Here is a 13,541-nt window from a genome sequence, read left to right on the forward strand (position 1 = left end):
ACAAACATGTCTGAATGAAGTAGAAATCAATGGAAGACAGTCAGGATCTTGTGCTTCATGCAAAGAAACTTGGAGTGAAGTCTGAATGATAACTGGGATATGTTTTTCTTCCTTTTTATCTGACTATATTACACTTATCCATCATGATTCATTGTATTAATCTATCCTTTGAGATACTATTATTTGACCTTCTATGTTCGGCTTCATTTTGCAATTCTCACTACAGATGTAAATAATCCTTCATTATTAGTGTGCTCTTCTACATTGAAATACCCAAGGTGATCAGACCAATGCTGGATTAATTAAATATTGGAAAAATGTGACTAAATATTGACCCCTACCTCAAAGCATACACACTCATTTCCAGATAGATTCAAGTCCTGAAAGGAAGGGGAATCTGATACAATATTCTCATAAGGATTTCTTAACCAGGGCACAAATTAATAATTAAAACAATTCATTCATTTATATTGATAATGATGACTTCTGTGTTTCAAAAAACATTACGCAAACTAGTAGTGGAGAAAGATATTCACCCCAACATACATAAAATAAAATATAATACATATGCATGATGAATACTTAAAATGTAATAAATAAAAGACAGTGAACTCAATAGAAGATGGGGTAAAATATCTGAACAGACCCATTACAGAACTGGATACATAAATAACTAGCCAAATATAAAAAAGTGCTCACTTTCATTAGTCTTACAAAATTAAGAATTAATCCACCAGTTGTAACACAGGCCCCCATAAAAAAAATACCAAAATTTGAAGTCACATAATATTGTGTGTAGTCAAAGATGCAGAATAAATGAAATTTATTCATGACTGGGGAGACATAAATGGAAATTCTTTTTGGGAAACTGACTATTAGCATTTCTTATGGGCTAGATATTCTAATTCTAAAATATAGTCAACTGATTGCCTACATGTACTTCAGCATACACAATATTGTTCACTGCATCAATTTTTATAGTAGCTCCAAGTTAGAGCCAAAATATTCTTCAACAGTAGAATAGCTAAATAAATTTGGTGTATTTATTATTATTGGTGCAAAATAATCCTGTAACACTGAATGCAACAAAATTGATGAATCTCAGAAACAAGTTAATATATATATGCCAATTTCAATAATAAAATTGAAGTTAAGAAAGGACTCTTCCATGTATATAATATATTGGCAATTGTAAGCTCTTTGTGGGTTCCATAATTACATGAACACTATGGAATTAGAACTCTTAAGACCCAAAATGTCAAATAATGCATAAGATAGTAGAATACAAAAGGAGCCCAGGCATGGTGGCCCACACCTCTAATCCCAGCACATGGGGAGACTAAGGTGTAAGAATGGTGCCTGGCGGGGTGGCTTAAGCCTGTAATCCCAGCACTTTGGGAGGCCGAGACGGGCGGATCACGAGGTCAGGAGATCGAGACCATCCTGGCTAACACGGTGAAACCCCATCTCTACTAAAAAAAATACAAAAAAAAAAACTAGCCGGGCGAGGTGGCGGGCTCCTGTAGTCCCAGCTACTAGGGAGGCTGAGGCAGGAGAATGGCGTAAACCCGGGAGGCGGAGCTTTCAGTGAGCTGAGATCCGGCCACTGCACTCCAGCCTGGGCGACAGAGCGAAACGAAACTCCGTCTCAAAAAAAAAAAAAAAAAAAAAAAAAAAGAATGGCTTGTGGCCAAGAGTTCCAGACCAGTGTAGGCAACATAGTGAGACCTCATGTCTACTAAACTTTCTTTTAGAAATCAGCCTGGCATAACGGCACATGCTATATTCCCAGCTACTCAGGGGGCTGATGCAGCGGGATGGTTCGAGTCCAGAAGATCCAGGCTGCAGTGAGCCATGGTGGTGCCGTGCGGTCCAGCCTGTGACAGAATGACAGTCTGTCTCAATAATAAAACAAACCATAATTACTTGATGTAACACAAACCAACATATTATAAATGCTCGAATTATAGATATTTTAAATATTGATGTTATTTTAAATAACTGAGAAAGCTGGGATAGCTATGTGTTTGTATAGACAAAAGTGCCCTGGGAAGTAAGTTTAAAGTATTTTTATTAGAGTAAGTGAGGAGGAAGTGCTTTATTGTAACTGTGATACACACTAGAATCTGCTATGAATAGTGTCATATCTGGAGGATTTGCAGATATCCAGGTAAGCAGTAATTCTTGGGTGCCTGAAGCCTAGCAGCTGCATATTCAGTGTGTCTTCTCTGGAGATGTCTTCTCTGGAAAGTTTGATTTTTTTTTTTTTATTTTACTTTAAGTTCTAGGGTACATGTGCACAACATAAAGGTTTGTTACATATGTATACATGTGCCTTGTTGGTGTGCTGTACCCATTAACTCGTCATTTACATTAGGTATATCTCCTAATGCTATCCCTCCCCGCTCCCCCCACCCCACGACAGGCCCCAGTGTGTGATGTTCCCCTTCTGTGTCCAAGTGATCTCATTGTTAAATTCCCACCTATGAGAGAGTACATGTGGTGTTTGGTTTTTTGTCCTTGTGATAGTTTGCTGAGAATGATGGTTCCCAGCTTCCTCCATGTCCCTACAAAGGACAGGAACTCATCCTTTTTTATGGCTGCATAATATTCCATGGTGTTTATGTGCCACATTTTCTTGATTCAATCTATCATTGATGGACATTTGGGTTGGTTCCAAGTCTTTGCTGTTGTGACTAGTGCCACAATAAACATACGTGTGCATGTGTCCTTATAGCAGCATGATTTATAATCCTCTGGGTATATCCCCAGTAATGGGATGGCTGTGTCAAATGGTATTTCTAGTTCTAGATCCTTGAGGAATCGCCACACTGTCTTCCACAATGGTTGAACTAGTTTACAGTCTCACCAACAGTGTAAAAATGTTCCTATTTCTCCACATCCTCTCCAGCACCTGCTGTTTTTTTACTTTTAATGATCACCATTCTAACGGGTGTGAGATGGTATCTCATTGTGGTTTTGATTTGCATTTCTCTGATGGCCAGTGATGATGAGCATTTTTTCATGTGTCTGTTTGTTGCATAAATGTCGTCTTTTGAGAAGTTTCCGTTCATCTCCTTTGCCCACTTTTTGATGGGGTTGTTTGTTTTTTTCTTGCAAATTTGTTTGTGTTCTTTGTAGATTCTGGAAATTAGCCCTTTGTCAGATGAGCAGATTGCAAAAATGTTCTCCCATTCTGTAGGGTGCCTGTTCACTCTGATGATATGTTTCTTTTGCTGTGCAGAAGCACTTTAGTTTAGTTTAGTTAGAACCCATTTGTCAATTTTGGCTTTTGTTGCCATTACTTTTGATGTTTTAGACATGAAATACTTGCCAATGCCTATGTCCTGAATGCTACTGCCTAGGTGTTCTTCTACGGTTTTCAGGGTTTTAGGTCTAACATTTAAGTCTTTAATCCATCTTGATTTAATTTTTGTATAAGGTTTAAGGAAGGGATCCAGTTTCAGCTTTCTACATATGGCTAGCCAGTTTTCCCCGCACCATTTATTAAATAGGGAATCCTTTCCCCATTTCTTGTTCGTGGCATTCTCTGTATTTGAATGTTGGCCTTCAAATTGGCCATCAAATTGGCCAAGCCAATTTGAATGTTGGCCTGGTTTGCTAGGTTGGGGAAGTTCTCCGGGATAATATTCTGCAGAGTGTTTTCCAGCTTGGTTCCTTCTCCCCATCACTTTCATCACCAATCAGACGTAGATCTGGTTTTTTCACATAGTCCCATATTTCTGGGAGGCTTTGTTCGTTTCTTTTTATTCTTTTTTCTCTAAACTTCTCTTCTCACTTCATTTCATTCATTTGATCTTCAATCACTGATGCCCTTTCTTCAAGTTGATCGAATCGGCTACTGAAGCTTGTGCATTCATCACGTAGTTCTTGTGCCATGGTTTTCAGCTCCATCAGGTCATTTAAGGGCTTCTCTACACTGATTATTCTAGTTAGCCATTTATCTAATCTTTTTTCAAGGTTTTTAGCTTCTTTGCGATGGATTCGAAATTTCTCCTTTAGCTCGGAGAAGTTTGATTGTCTGAAGACTTCTTCTCTCAACTCGTCAAAGTCATTCTCCATTCAGCTTTGTGCCTTTGCTGGCGAGGAGCTGTGTTCTTTTGGAGGGTGAGAGGTGCTCTGATTTTTTAAATTTTCAGCTTTTCTGCTCTGTTTTTTGCCCATCTTTGTGGATTGATCTACCTTTGGTCTTTGATGATGATGACGTATAGATGGGGTTTTGATATGGATGTCCTTTCTGTTAGTTTTCATTCTAACAGTCAGGACCCTCAGCTGCAGGTCTGTTGGAGTTTGTTGGAGATCCACTCCAGACCCTGTTTGCCTGGGTATCAGCAGTGGAGGCTGCAGAACAGCGAATATTGCTGAACAGCAAATGTTGCTGCCTGATCATTCCTATGGAAGCTTCATTTCAGAGGGGTACCTGACCATTGAGGTGTCAATCTGCCCCTTCTGGGGGGTCCCTCCCAGTTAGGCTACTAGGGGGTCAGGAACCCACTTGAGGAGGCAGTCTGTCCCTTCTCAGATCACAAACTCCATGCTGGGAGAACCACTACTCTCTTCAAAGCTGTCAGACAGGGACATTCAAGTCTGCAGAGGTTTCTGCTGCCTTTTGTTCGGCTATGCCCAGCCCCCAGAGGTGGGGTCTACAAAGGCAAGCAGGCCTTCTTGAGCTGCGGTGGGCTCCACCCAGTTCCAGTTGGAGGGTCCCAGCTGCATTGTTTACCTACTCAAGCCTCAGTAATGGCAGGCGCCCCTCCCCCAGCCTCACTGCTGCCTTGCAGTTCCATCTCAGACTGCTGTGCTAGGAATGAGCCAGGCTCTGTGGTGTGGCAGCCTCTGAGCCAGGCACGGGATATAATCTCCTGGTGAGCCATTTGCTAAGACCATTGGAAAAGCACAGTATTAGGGTGGGAGTGACCCGATTATCCTGTCTGCCACAGTTTCCCTTGGCTAGGAAAGGGAATTCCCTGACCCCTTGCACTTTCCAGGTGAGGCGATGCCTCGCCGTGCTTAGGTTCACACTTGGTGGGCTGAACCCACTGTACTGCACCCACTGTCTGACAAGCCCCAGTGAGATGAACCTGGTACCTCATTCAGAAATGCAGAAATCACCTGTCTTCTGCGTTGCTCATGCTGGGAGCTGTAGATTGGAGCTGTTCCTATTGGGCCATCTTGGAAGACAAGTTTGATTTTTAAATGATTAGACTCACCTAAGACCACAACCACTTCATGAGATTAGCTACTTTCTGGAGAGAGAAGTGGAAATGGAAGATTAGGTGACACAGAAGGGTGTAACATTGGCTGACTGCAATTATAAAGTATAGACAATGGGGGCTTACAGCCCAAGAGAATCTAGATGACTCTGGAGTGAAATGTAAGAACCTTGGCCTGACATACCTTGCTCAGAGACATTACATCTGAAATAATTATTTCATTAAGTAATGTTTTATTCCACAAACAATTCCCTCACAATTTTAAAAGTTTGCTTTACTGCTCCATTTTTAAACTCTGAAATTTCAGATATGGTTTCCCACTATTTTTTATTATTATTATTATTATTTTGACACAGAATCTCACTCTGTCATGCCAGCTGGAGTACAATGGCATGACCTTGACTCACTGCAACTTCCGCTTCTTTGGTTCAAGCAATTATCTGCCTCAGCCTCCTGAATAGCTGGGATTGCAGGCACCCGCCACCACGCCTGGCTAATTTTTTTGTATTTTTTAGGAGAAACGGGGTTTCGCCATCTTGGCCAGGTTGGTATTGAACTCCTGACCTCGTGATCCACCCTCCTCGGCCTCCCAAAGTGCTGGGATTATAGGCATGAGGCACTGCATGCAGCCATTCTAGATTTGTCATTCTTTCTTCAAAAAATGTTTACTGATGACAGTAGAGCAGAAATAGGAAACAAATTACAGTGAACAATAATAAACACTTTCAGTCCTACTAGAATACCCAGATTAGTGAATGAAATGTATCATAATGGAAGAATCACACAAGTACATATATAATTAGAATTAGAGTATAAGCTCAATGAAAGAGCAATACATGCTCTGAGGGTCTGTAATGGGAGAGAGGTGCTGAATGTTAGATCACACAGGGCTTTCATGAGGATATGACAGAACTGAGATCTGAGGGATAGGAATACATTAACTTGGCAAAGTGAGATAGAGAAAAAGTTTCCTTGCAGTGACAGTGCAGATGCAAAAGCTTCCTGGGTGGAAGGAGCCCAGTGTAGTTGAGCTCAGGGCCACTGAAGCTAAAGTAACAAGAATGACAGCAGTCTGATGGGAAATGAGGCTGCAGGGGCAGGTTCAGGTTTCAGAACATGGAAAGGAGGAGTTCTGTATCTAGAAACTATGAGAAGCCAGTAAAGTCTCACTCCCCTTTTAAAATATATCATTGCTAAATAACCATCCAGCCATTATTTATCTGAATATGTGCAACCATAAAATTTTAAATGAAATAAACAACCCATCTTTGGAACTCTCTCATAAAAAATGCACCTAGCGTTTAGCAGTGTTTCAAAGAATTTAATATACAATCATTGGTGTAATTACTTGTATAAAATTGTTTTCTTCCATTCGCTATTTTATGACTATTTTTAATGGTTGATTTATGCAAAAATAAAATGTTTTTGGACTATTATACCATAATGAAAATACTTTACATTAGATACTTTATCTAAATACACATATATGAACACAATGCTTCCCATCCCAAACCATAGGAAAAAAAACCCTTGAAAGATTGATTAAAAAGGCTTCCATTTCTGTTATGGCACCACTAATCTGACCAAATAGAAGTATGCATGTATCCTTCTGCCATGTGCTAATTCTAGAACATTTGCTAGACCTATGTAAATTCACCCAAGCATATGGATTTTGTTTGATACAAACCTCTTGTAAACATAAATACAAAATTTGATGTTAAAAAATATCTTGTATTAGGCAAAGTAAATTCTAACAGCACAAATAGCAGGTAATTTGAAAACAAAATACAGATGTACCAAATCCTATTTTCAGAAGAACAGTAATGATCTATTAGACCTAGAGATGCTCGTGAAAGATCAGCTTGCATCAACCAGATTACAAAAACATGCACTTCATTCATCTCATATCACAAGGCCTGACACATATGGAGGATCTCAGAAAGCCAGGACATAAACAGTGACCCACCCATCTAGATGGCTACATGGATTTTGCATGTGTCAGGCTGGTGTCAAGCACCCTTCAGATTTTGGCGTCTCAAAATTCTGAGTGGTGCAGAGTAAGTTTCCTACTACCAAACAATGGTGAAGTGCAGATTCACATTGTGGCTGGTGGAATACAGTTGCTGAGTCTTTTCACCAAAATTGCTATAAGGGCTACTTGAACATCTAGAAATAGACATGAACACTGCCTTAGGGAAAACAGCCCAAATCAGGCTCACCAGGTCACATGCTTTTATGAGCAACTTTTTGTTAGAAGATTTGAAAGTCAGTTTTCCACCTGACATTGTCAACACACTGGACGGCAAGTATCTGAATGCAGCAGCCATGAGGTCCTTCAGAATTGAATTTCAAAAGTACATTTGAAAGTACATTGTAACGTAGCTATCTTCAGAGCATAGTGTGTTTCCTAACATGCCTGAGATGCAGGTACTGCTAACTATCTTACTAGGGATACCCTTTAATATCATCCAGTTTTCAAGTGAGACTCCTTAAGTGGTGCTCAAGAAACCCAAAGGGAAGAAGATGAAGTGGGGAAGTGGCTGGGCAGGAAAGATCCTGTTGACTTAGTAGAAAATGGTGATTCCTTTACGTTTTCCATGTTCTTGGAGAATTAAAAAGGAGCTCACTACATTTTAAATCTTGAAAGAGTTTCATGTGGTCAGTGACGAGTAATGCATAAGCTTGTGACTTCCTGTGAATATGAGTCTACTGCACAATAGAAGTCCACTATATTCTCAGTGAGCTCAGATGGCCTACTTGCAACAATGCAAAGTTTTCAAGGGCTTTTCTAGACAGATATTTATGCTCTGTTTCTACTGGAATGTATCACCTGTCTTGCATAATGTCATCCCCGACAGAATGATGACAATTTTTATCTGTGCCATTCAGGTATGAATAGAGGTGATGAGTCTGATAACAGAGTACTAACTCCTCTGTAGTGTTGTGGTCTGACCCTTGCACTCCACAGCTAAAAAATGCTTTCAGAGCCCAAACCACATATATACATTTAAAATCAACTTCTGAATGTTCATACACATGCAAAAAAAAACAAGCAAAACAAAACAAAAACTCATTTTCTTATTTGTTGAATTGGCATTCAAATCCAGAAGCACAGGATAGCTTCAAATCTTACCTTCAAATCCACAAACATAGGATATCTCTTCATTTACTTATATTTTAAACATTTCTTTTAATAGTGTTTTATGATTTTTATGCACAGACTTGTGCATCTCCCATTAGCTTTATTTCTATGTATTGATTCTTCGTATAATATTTAAATACATTTTAACTTTATTCTCACTTTTAATTGTTGTCTAAGAAGCATGCAAGATTAAATCTCTTTCTCATTTCAATAATATGTCTAGTAGTTTATAGAGTTCAGGTAACTTTTAATGTCACATCATGTTATGCTAATCATGTAATTATCATAGATTTATTTCTATCCAACCCTCACATTATTTGTTTCTTTTCCTTGTCTGGTTGCATTGAAGAGGACATCTTGAAAGGTGTTGAAAACAAGCAGTGACAGCAGAATTCACATCTCATTTCCATTCTTGGGTAGAAGCTTTCAATTCTCCATTAAATATTGAATTGGTTCTAACTTTTTATGTTCTTATTAGATTGTGAAAGTTTCCATCTATTTCAGTTTTTAAATAATATCTTTAAAATCATAAATGACCATTTAATTATATCAAATGTTTCCCTTCTCTATCTACAGGAACAATAACATGTATTTTGTCCTGTTCCTGTGGTGATTCACATTTATTCCACATTCTGATGTTAAATTACTCTACTGTCCTAGAATAAGCTCTACTTGCACATGATGTATTATGCCCTTGTCTGTCACAAGATTTGATTAGTTAATAACTTTTTTGAATTTTTGTCCCTATGTTTATGCTAAAGTCTGTATGGCAATTTTCATTTCTCATACTACATGTGTATCAAGATTGGGTATTAAAGTTATACGCTTGGGCTGGGCAAAGTGTCATCCCAGCACATTGGGAGGCCAAGAGAGGAGGAGCACTTAAGACTAGGAGTTTGAGACTGCTGTGAGCTATGATCCTGCCTCTGAACTTCAGCCTGGGAAACAGAGAGAAAAGCTGTCTACAAAAAGAAATAATAATAATAATAAAAGAACAACATCATGAATTGAGAAGTATAACTTTTTTTTCTGTTCTCTAGAAGGGTTGTCTAAGTGTGCTATTTCTTTCTTAAATGTTTTCAAGATTTCACTGAAAGGTATCACTGGAGTTTTCTTTGTGAGGTTTTTTTCAATAATAGGGCAAACTTTTATAATCCAAATCATATATTTCAATTTTCTATGCTTTCTTTTGTTAGGTTTTGTCAGTTGGTTTTTCAAGAATTTTCTCATTTCATTGAAATTGTCAAATGTGTAGATATAAAGTTGTTCTTAAAATCTTATTGACTATTTAATGTGTGGATGACCTGCATTTCTGCCTGTTAACTCATGATTTGAACTCCCTTTTTCTGTTATTAAATGAGTCTTGCTGGAAATTTATCAATTTATTTTTCCTATTTAAAGAGCCTGCTTTTGACTTTATTGATTTTATCTATTTTATGCTTTTTAACTAATTTTCTGCAATTATTTTTTCAATTTTTCTTTGTTTTCTTTGCATGAAGTTCCTAGTATTTGTCTGGTTGTTTGGAATAGACCTTTCCTTGTTAATGACAGATGGATTTAATGATATACATTTCCTTCTTAGCATTATCTTAATTATATTTCAAATGTTTTAGGTATCTTGAATATTATTCAAGTAGACATATTTTCATCATTGGTTCATGGATTTGCAAGGGAACTATAAAGGAGAGGAAGGGAATAAATTTTTCTGGAGATATTATAAAACAATTAGAAACAACTGAAATTAATTTTAATAATATACTTTAACTGAATATATCCAAAATATTTACAACATAATAAACATCGCATATATTAGTGAGTCGTTTTACATTTTTGTTCTTCTTCTTATTATTTTGTCACAGAGTCTCACTCTATTGCCCAATGTGGAGGGCAGTGATGGTATCCCGAATAACTGCAGCCTCAACCTCGTGAGTTCCAGCAAACCTCCGACCTCAGCTTCCCTAATCGTTGGGATTACAGACTTAAGCTGCAAGGTACCTTTCTGTGTCCACCTAGATTTCCCCAAGCAAGTACACTCATAAAAGGTAATAAAATGATATGTGCACACAAATGTTGTTTTATGAACATAATTATTTAAAATATTGTCTAAAATTATTGTCAGCCTATCTGCGTACATGTATATGAAACATAAATGAATTTTGTGTTTAGACCTGGGTCAAACACAAAAATCTTATCTTATTATGTATAGGCAAATATTCCACAATCCAAAAATATCCAAAAACTGAAACTCTTCTGTTCCCCACATTGTGGACAATGGATATTTATCCTGGATTATATAGTTTTATAGTGCATGTATTAAAAAATATGATTGAAGTCTGTTGATAAAATTATGAAAATATCAGTTTAAGCTAAATCCTGTTATTCTGTATATCAGAAGGGGACACACAGTGTTTATGTCCCACCACCTCCAAGTAGAATATGACAGGTATAAGGAATAAATAGCTGAATATAAGTATTCATAATCCTGAATTTATTTTTATTAATTGTTTCACTTATGCTAATTTCTACTGTCATGAGACATTTCCTATATTTGACTTAAGGAGTAACCTGTAGATGCTGGTGCTAAATCCAAGATTTTATAATTGTAAATATGTTTATTTACATTTATATCTTTTGTACTATTCTGTAAACTTCAAACTGCAGCATTGCAGTAAATCCATAAGTTTTCAAAAAATTCCTCCCACTCCTGCTCTTCCTCCTCTCTCTTGATTTCTTCTTTCTTCTTTTTGTTAGAAGCACAAGTCACGTAGCTTTGCTGACTGATGTTTGGGATGCTGAGAGCAGAAAGTAGTAGAGCCACAGGAAGGAAGACGGAGAGAAGAGCTGAGGGCTCTCAATGCAGGTCACCTGCCAAAACACTAAGAAATACAATGTATTAAAATCCTGAAGTTACATGATTCAATCATTGTGAAACAAAGAAACAGGAAACAAGGTTTTTTATCTGCTGCATGTGGCATATGTATTATTTGAAGCATAGACAGAAATACTTGAGGCTAGAATTGATATTTGACTGCTGCTGTCCAGTGAAGATTTTAGAACCCTTTCCTAGTACTAGAATTGCTGGGTCAGAGGCAAACTTATGTGTAAGGATTTTAATGCATTTTCCCAATAACATTCTCCATGAAATGTATACAAACATATCAAATGGTAGCTGATGGTACCTACTTTACACTGTCAGAATATTAGATAATATCACATATTAATTCTGTCCAATTTTAGATTTTAGTAACGAAAGCTCACTTATGACAACAGCTTGTCATTGAAACTTGGGAATTACCTATTTTCAAATGTGGAGGATGGTACATCAGACATGATTATGGGAATATTGATCTTATATTCTAAACATTAGATACACATTACATTACAAATTGCTTGGTAAACATATAATTGTTTGTCTATGTGTATATAATCACTTTTCTCAAATTTTCCTATTAGTGGGTGTCTGTCGCCCAATCTGAAGTGCAGTGGCACGATCTCTGCTCACTGCAACTTCCGCCTACTGGTTTCAAGCAATTCTTCTGCCTCAGACTCCTGAGCAGCTGGGATTGCAGGCGTGTACCGCCAATGCATTTTTGTATTTTTAGTAGAGACGGGATTTCACCATGTTGGCCAGACAGGTCTCAAACTCCTGACCTCAGGTGATCTGCCTGCCTTGGCCTCCCAAAGTGCTGGGATTACAGGCATGAGCCTCTGCTTCTGGCCTTATTTACATAAACATATCTTTACAAATAAGAAAGAAAACAAAGTGCTTTGAGGAATAGTCTGTCTTCGTATTTCTGTTTATAGCTCTGATACTTTAAGTTTTTCTTTTAAATTTATGAATTTTTGACTTTAATAGTCTCAGAAAAATCAAGGTTGTAGTAAACCTCTGATTTATCAAAATTATTTGCACCTATATTGTTTACTCAATTTTCAGTTTCCAAACTGGGAAAATAGGACTCAAAACATTAATAAATTTTGGTTATTAACCACAAGAAAGGATTTTCCCATCTTTCTTTTGCAGCCATTCTTTGCACAAGGAAGGGTTTGTGAATCTTGTCTGACCTAAATAAAATTTAAAGATTCCTTAAAGAAATAGGCAGAAGCTACTACGATTAGAGTGTATAAAACCACATAGCTGCTGCTGTATTTTCCTTTTGTCATAAGGATCATTGGCATGGATCCACAATAATCTTGGATTTTGCTCTTCGGAATCTGCAGGTTGGTTAAGTCATTAATGCTTTCAAAAAAATTTATTTTTAATAAAAGTCTCCGCGACAATCGTCTTTCAAAAGTTACGGCTTCAAAATAATTTTAAAATAAGTTTCCTTCAATGTCTGAAAAATGACTAAGTGGAGCTGGAGGTGGCTACATAAGACAACAGCTGCAGTGCAAGGATGAAGGCCCCAGTAGAGCTGGGGTAGCATGGGGACCCGGAAGATGTCTGCACATGCTCCTTGTGCTGCTTCTTGCGTGTGGAACCTTAGAGGTAATGCGTGCGTAGCTGTGGTCGGTCCCTATATATCCTGGTCCCCAGATCCCAAAAGCCCTGTCATCCACTGTTTTATTTAGGTGGAAAAGTGAAATCGATCAGAATTGATTTTTCAAGATTTTTCCAGATTGGCATAGAATAAACTTGGATGGCAGAGTCAATGATGAGATTAGCTGTGGAAATGGGAAACCGTTTTTTTGGAGGACAGTAGTAATGCTGTGAAATTTTGAAAACAACCAAGTATTCAGTAGCAACTAAACTGTGTCTCCATAACATTATTTTGCAGATGTGTATCTGAAATCTGAAATTTGGGAGAACATTCTACTAGTGTTCTCTAGTGAAAAAATACAGCTGGAAGGAAGAAGGGAAGGAAGATGAAGGAGAGAGAAACAATGAATTTGAGAGAAAATGCTACGTAGACTAAAATAGAATGCTGCAGATACCAAGATAAAGTGGTTAAGGTGTGTGTTATGGAGCATAAATGGTAGAAAATACCACAGTAAAGAAATTTACAGTTGGATTCTTAGGTCTGTCTTTTACTCTGTCAATGTTGTGGCTTCTATACTCATCAGTGCTCTCCTTTGATCCAGGTGCTAATTAACAGCCAACACTCTGCTCCCTCTCCCCAATTCTTTCATCATTTTTAACCCAATCTATTTCTAATCCAGCTAGTCAC

Source organism: Macaca thibetana, chromosome 14 (assembly GCF_024542745.1).
Source record: "Macaca thibetana thibetana isolate TM-01 chromosome 14, ASM2454274v1, whole genome shotgun sequence".
Lineage (NCBI taxonomy): Eukaryota > Metazoa > Chordata > Mammalia > Primates > Cercopithecidae > Macaca > Macaca thibetana.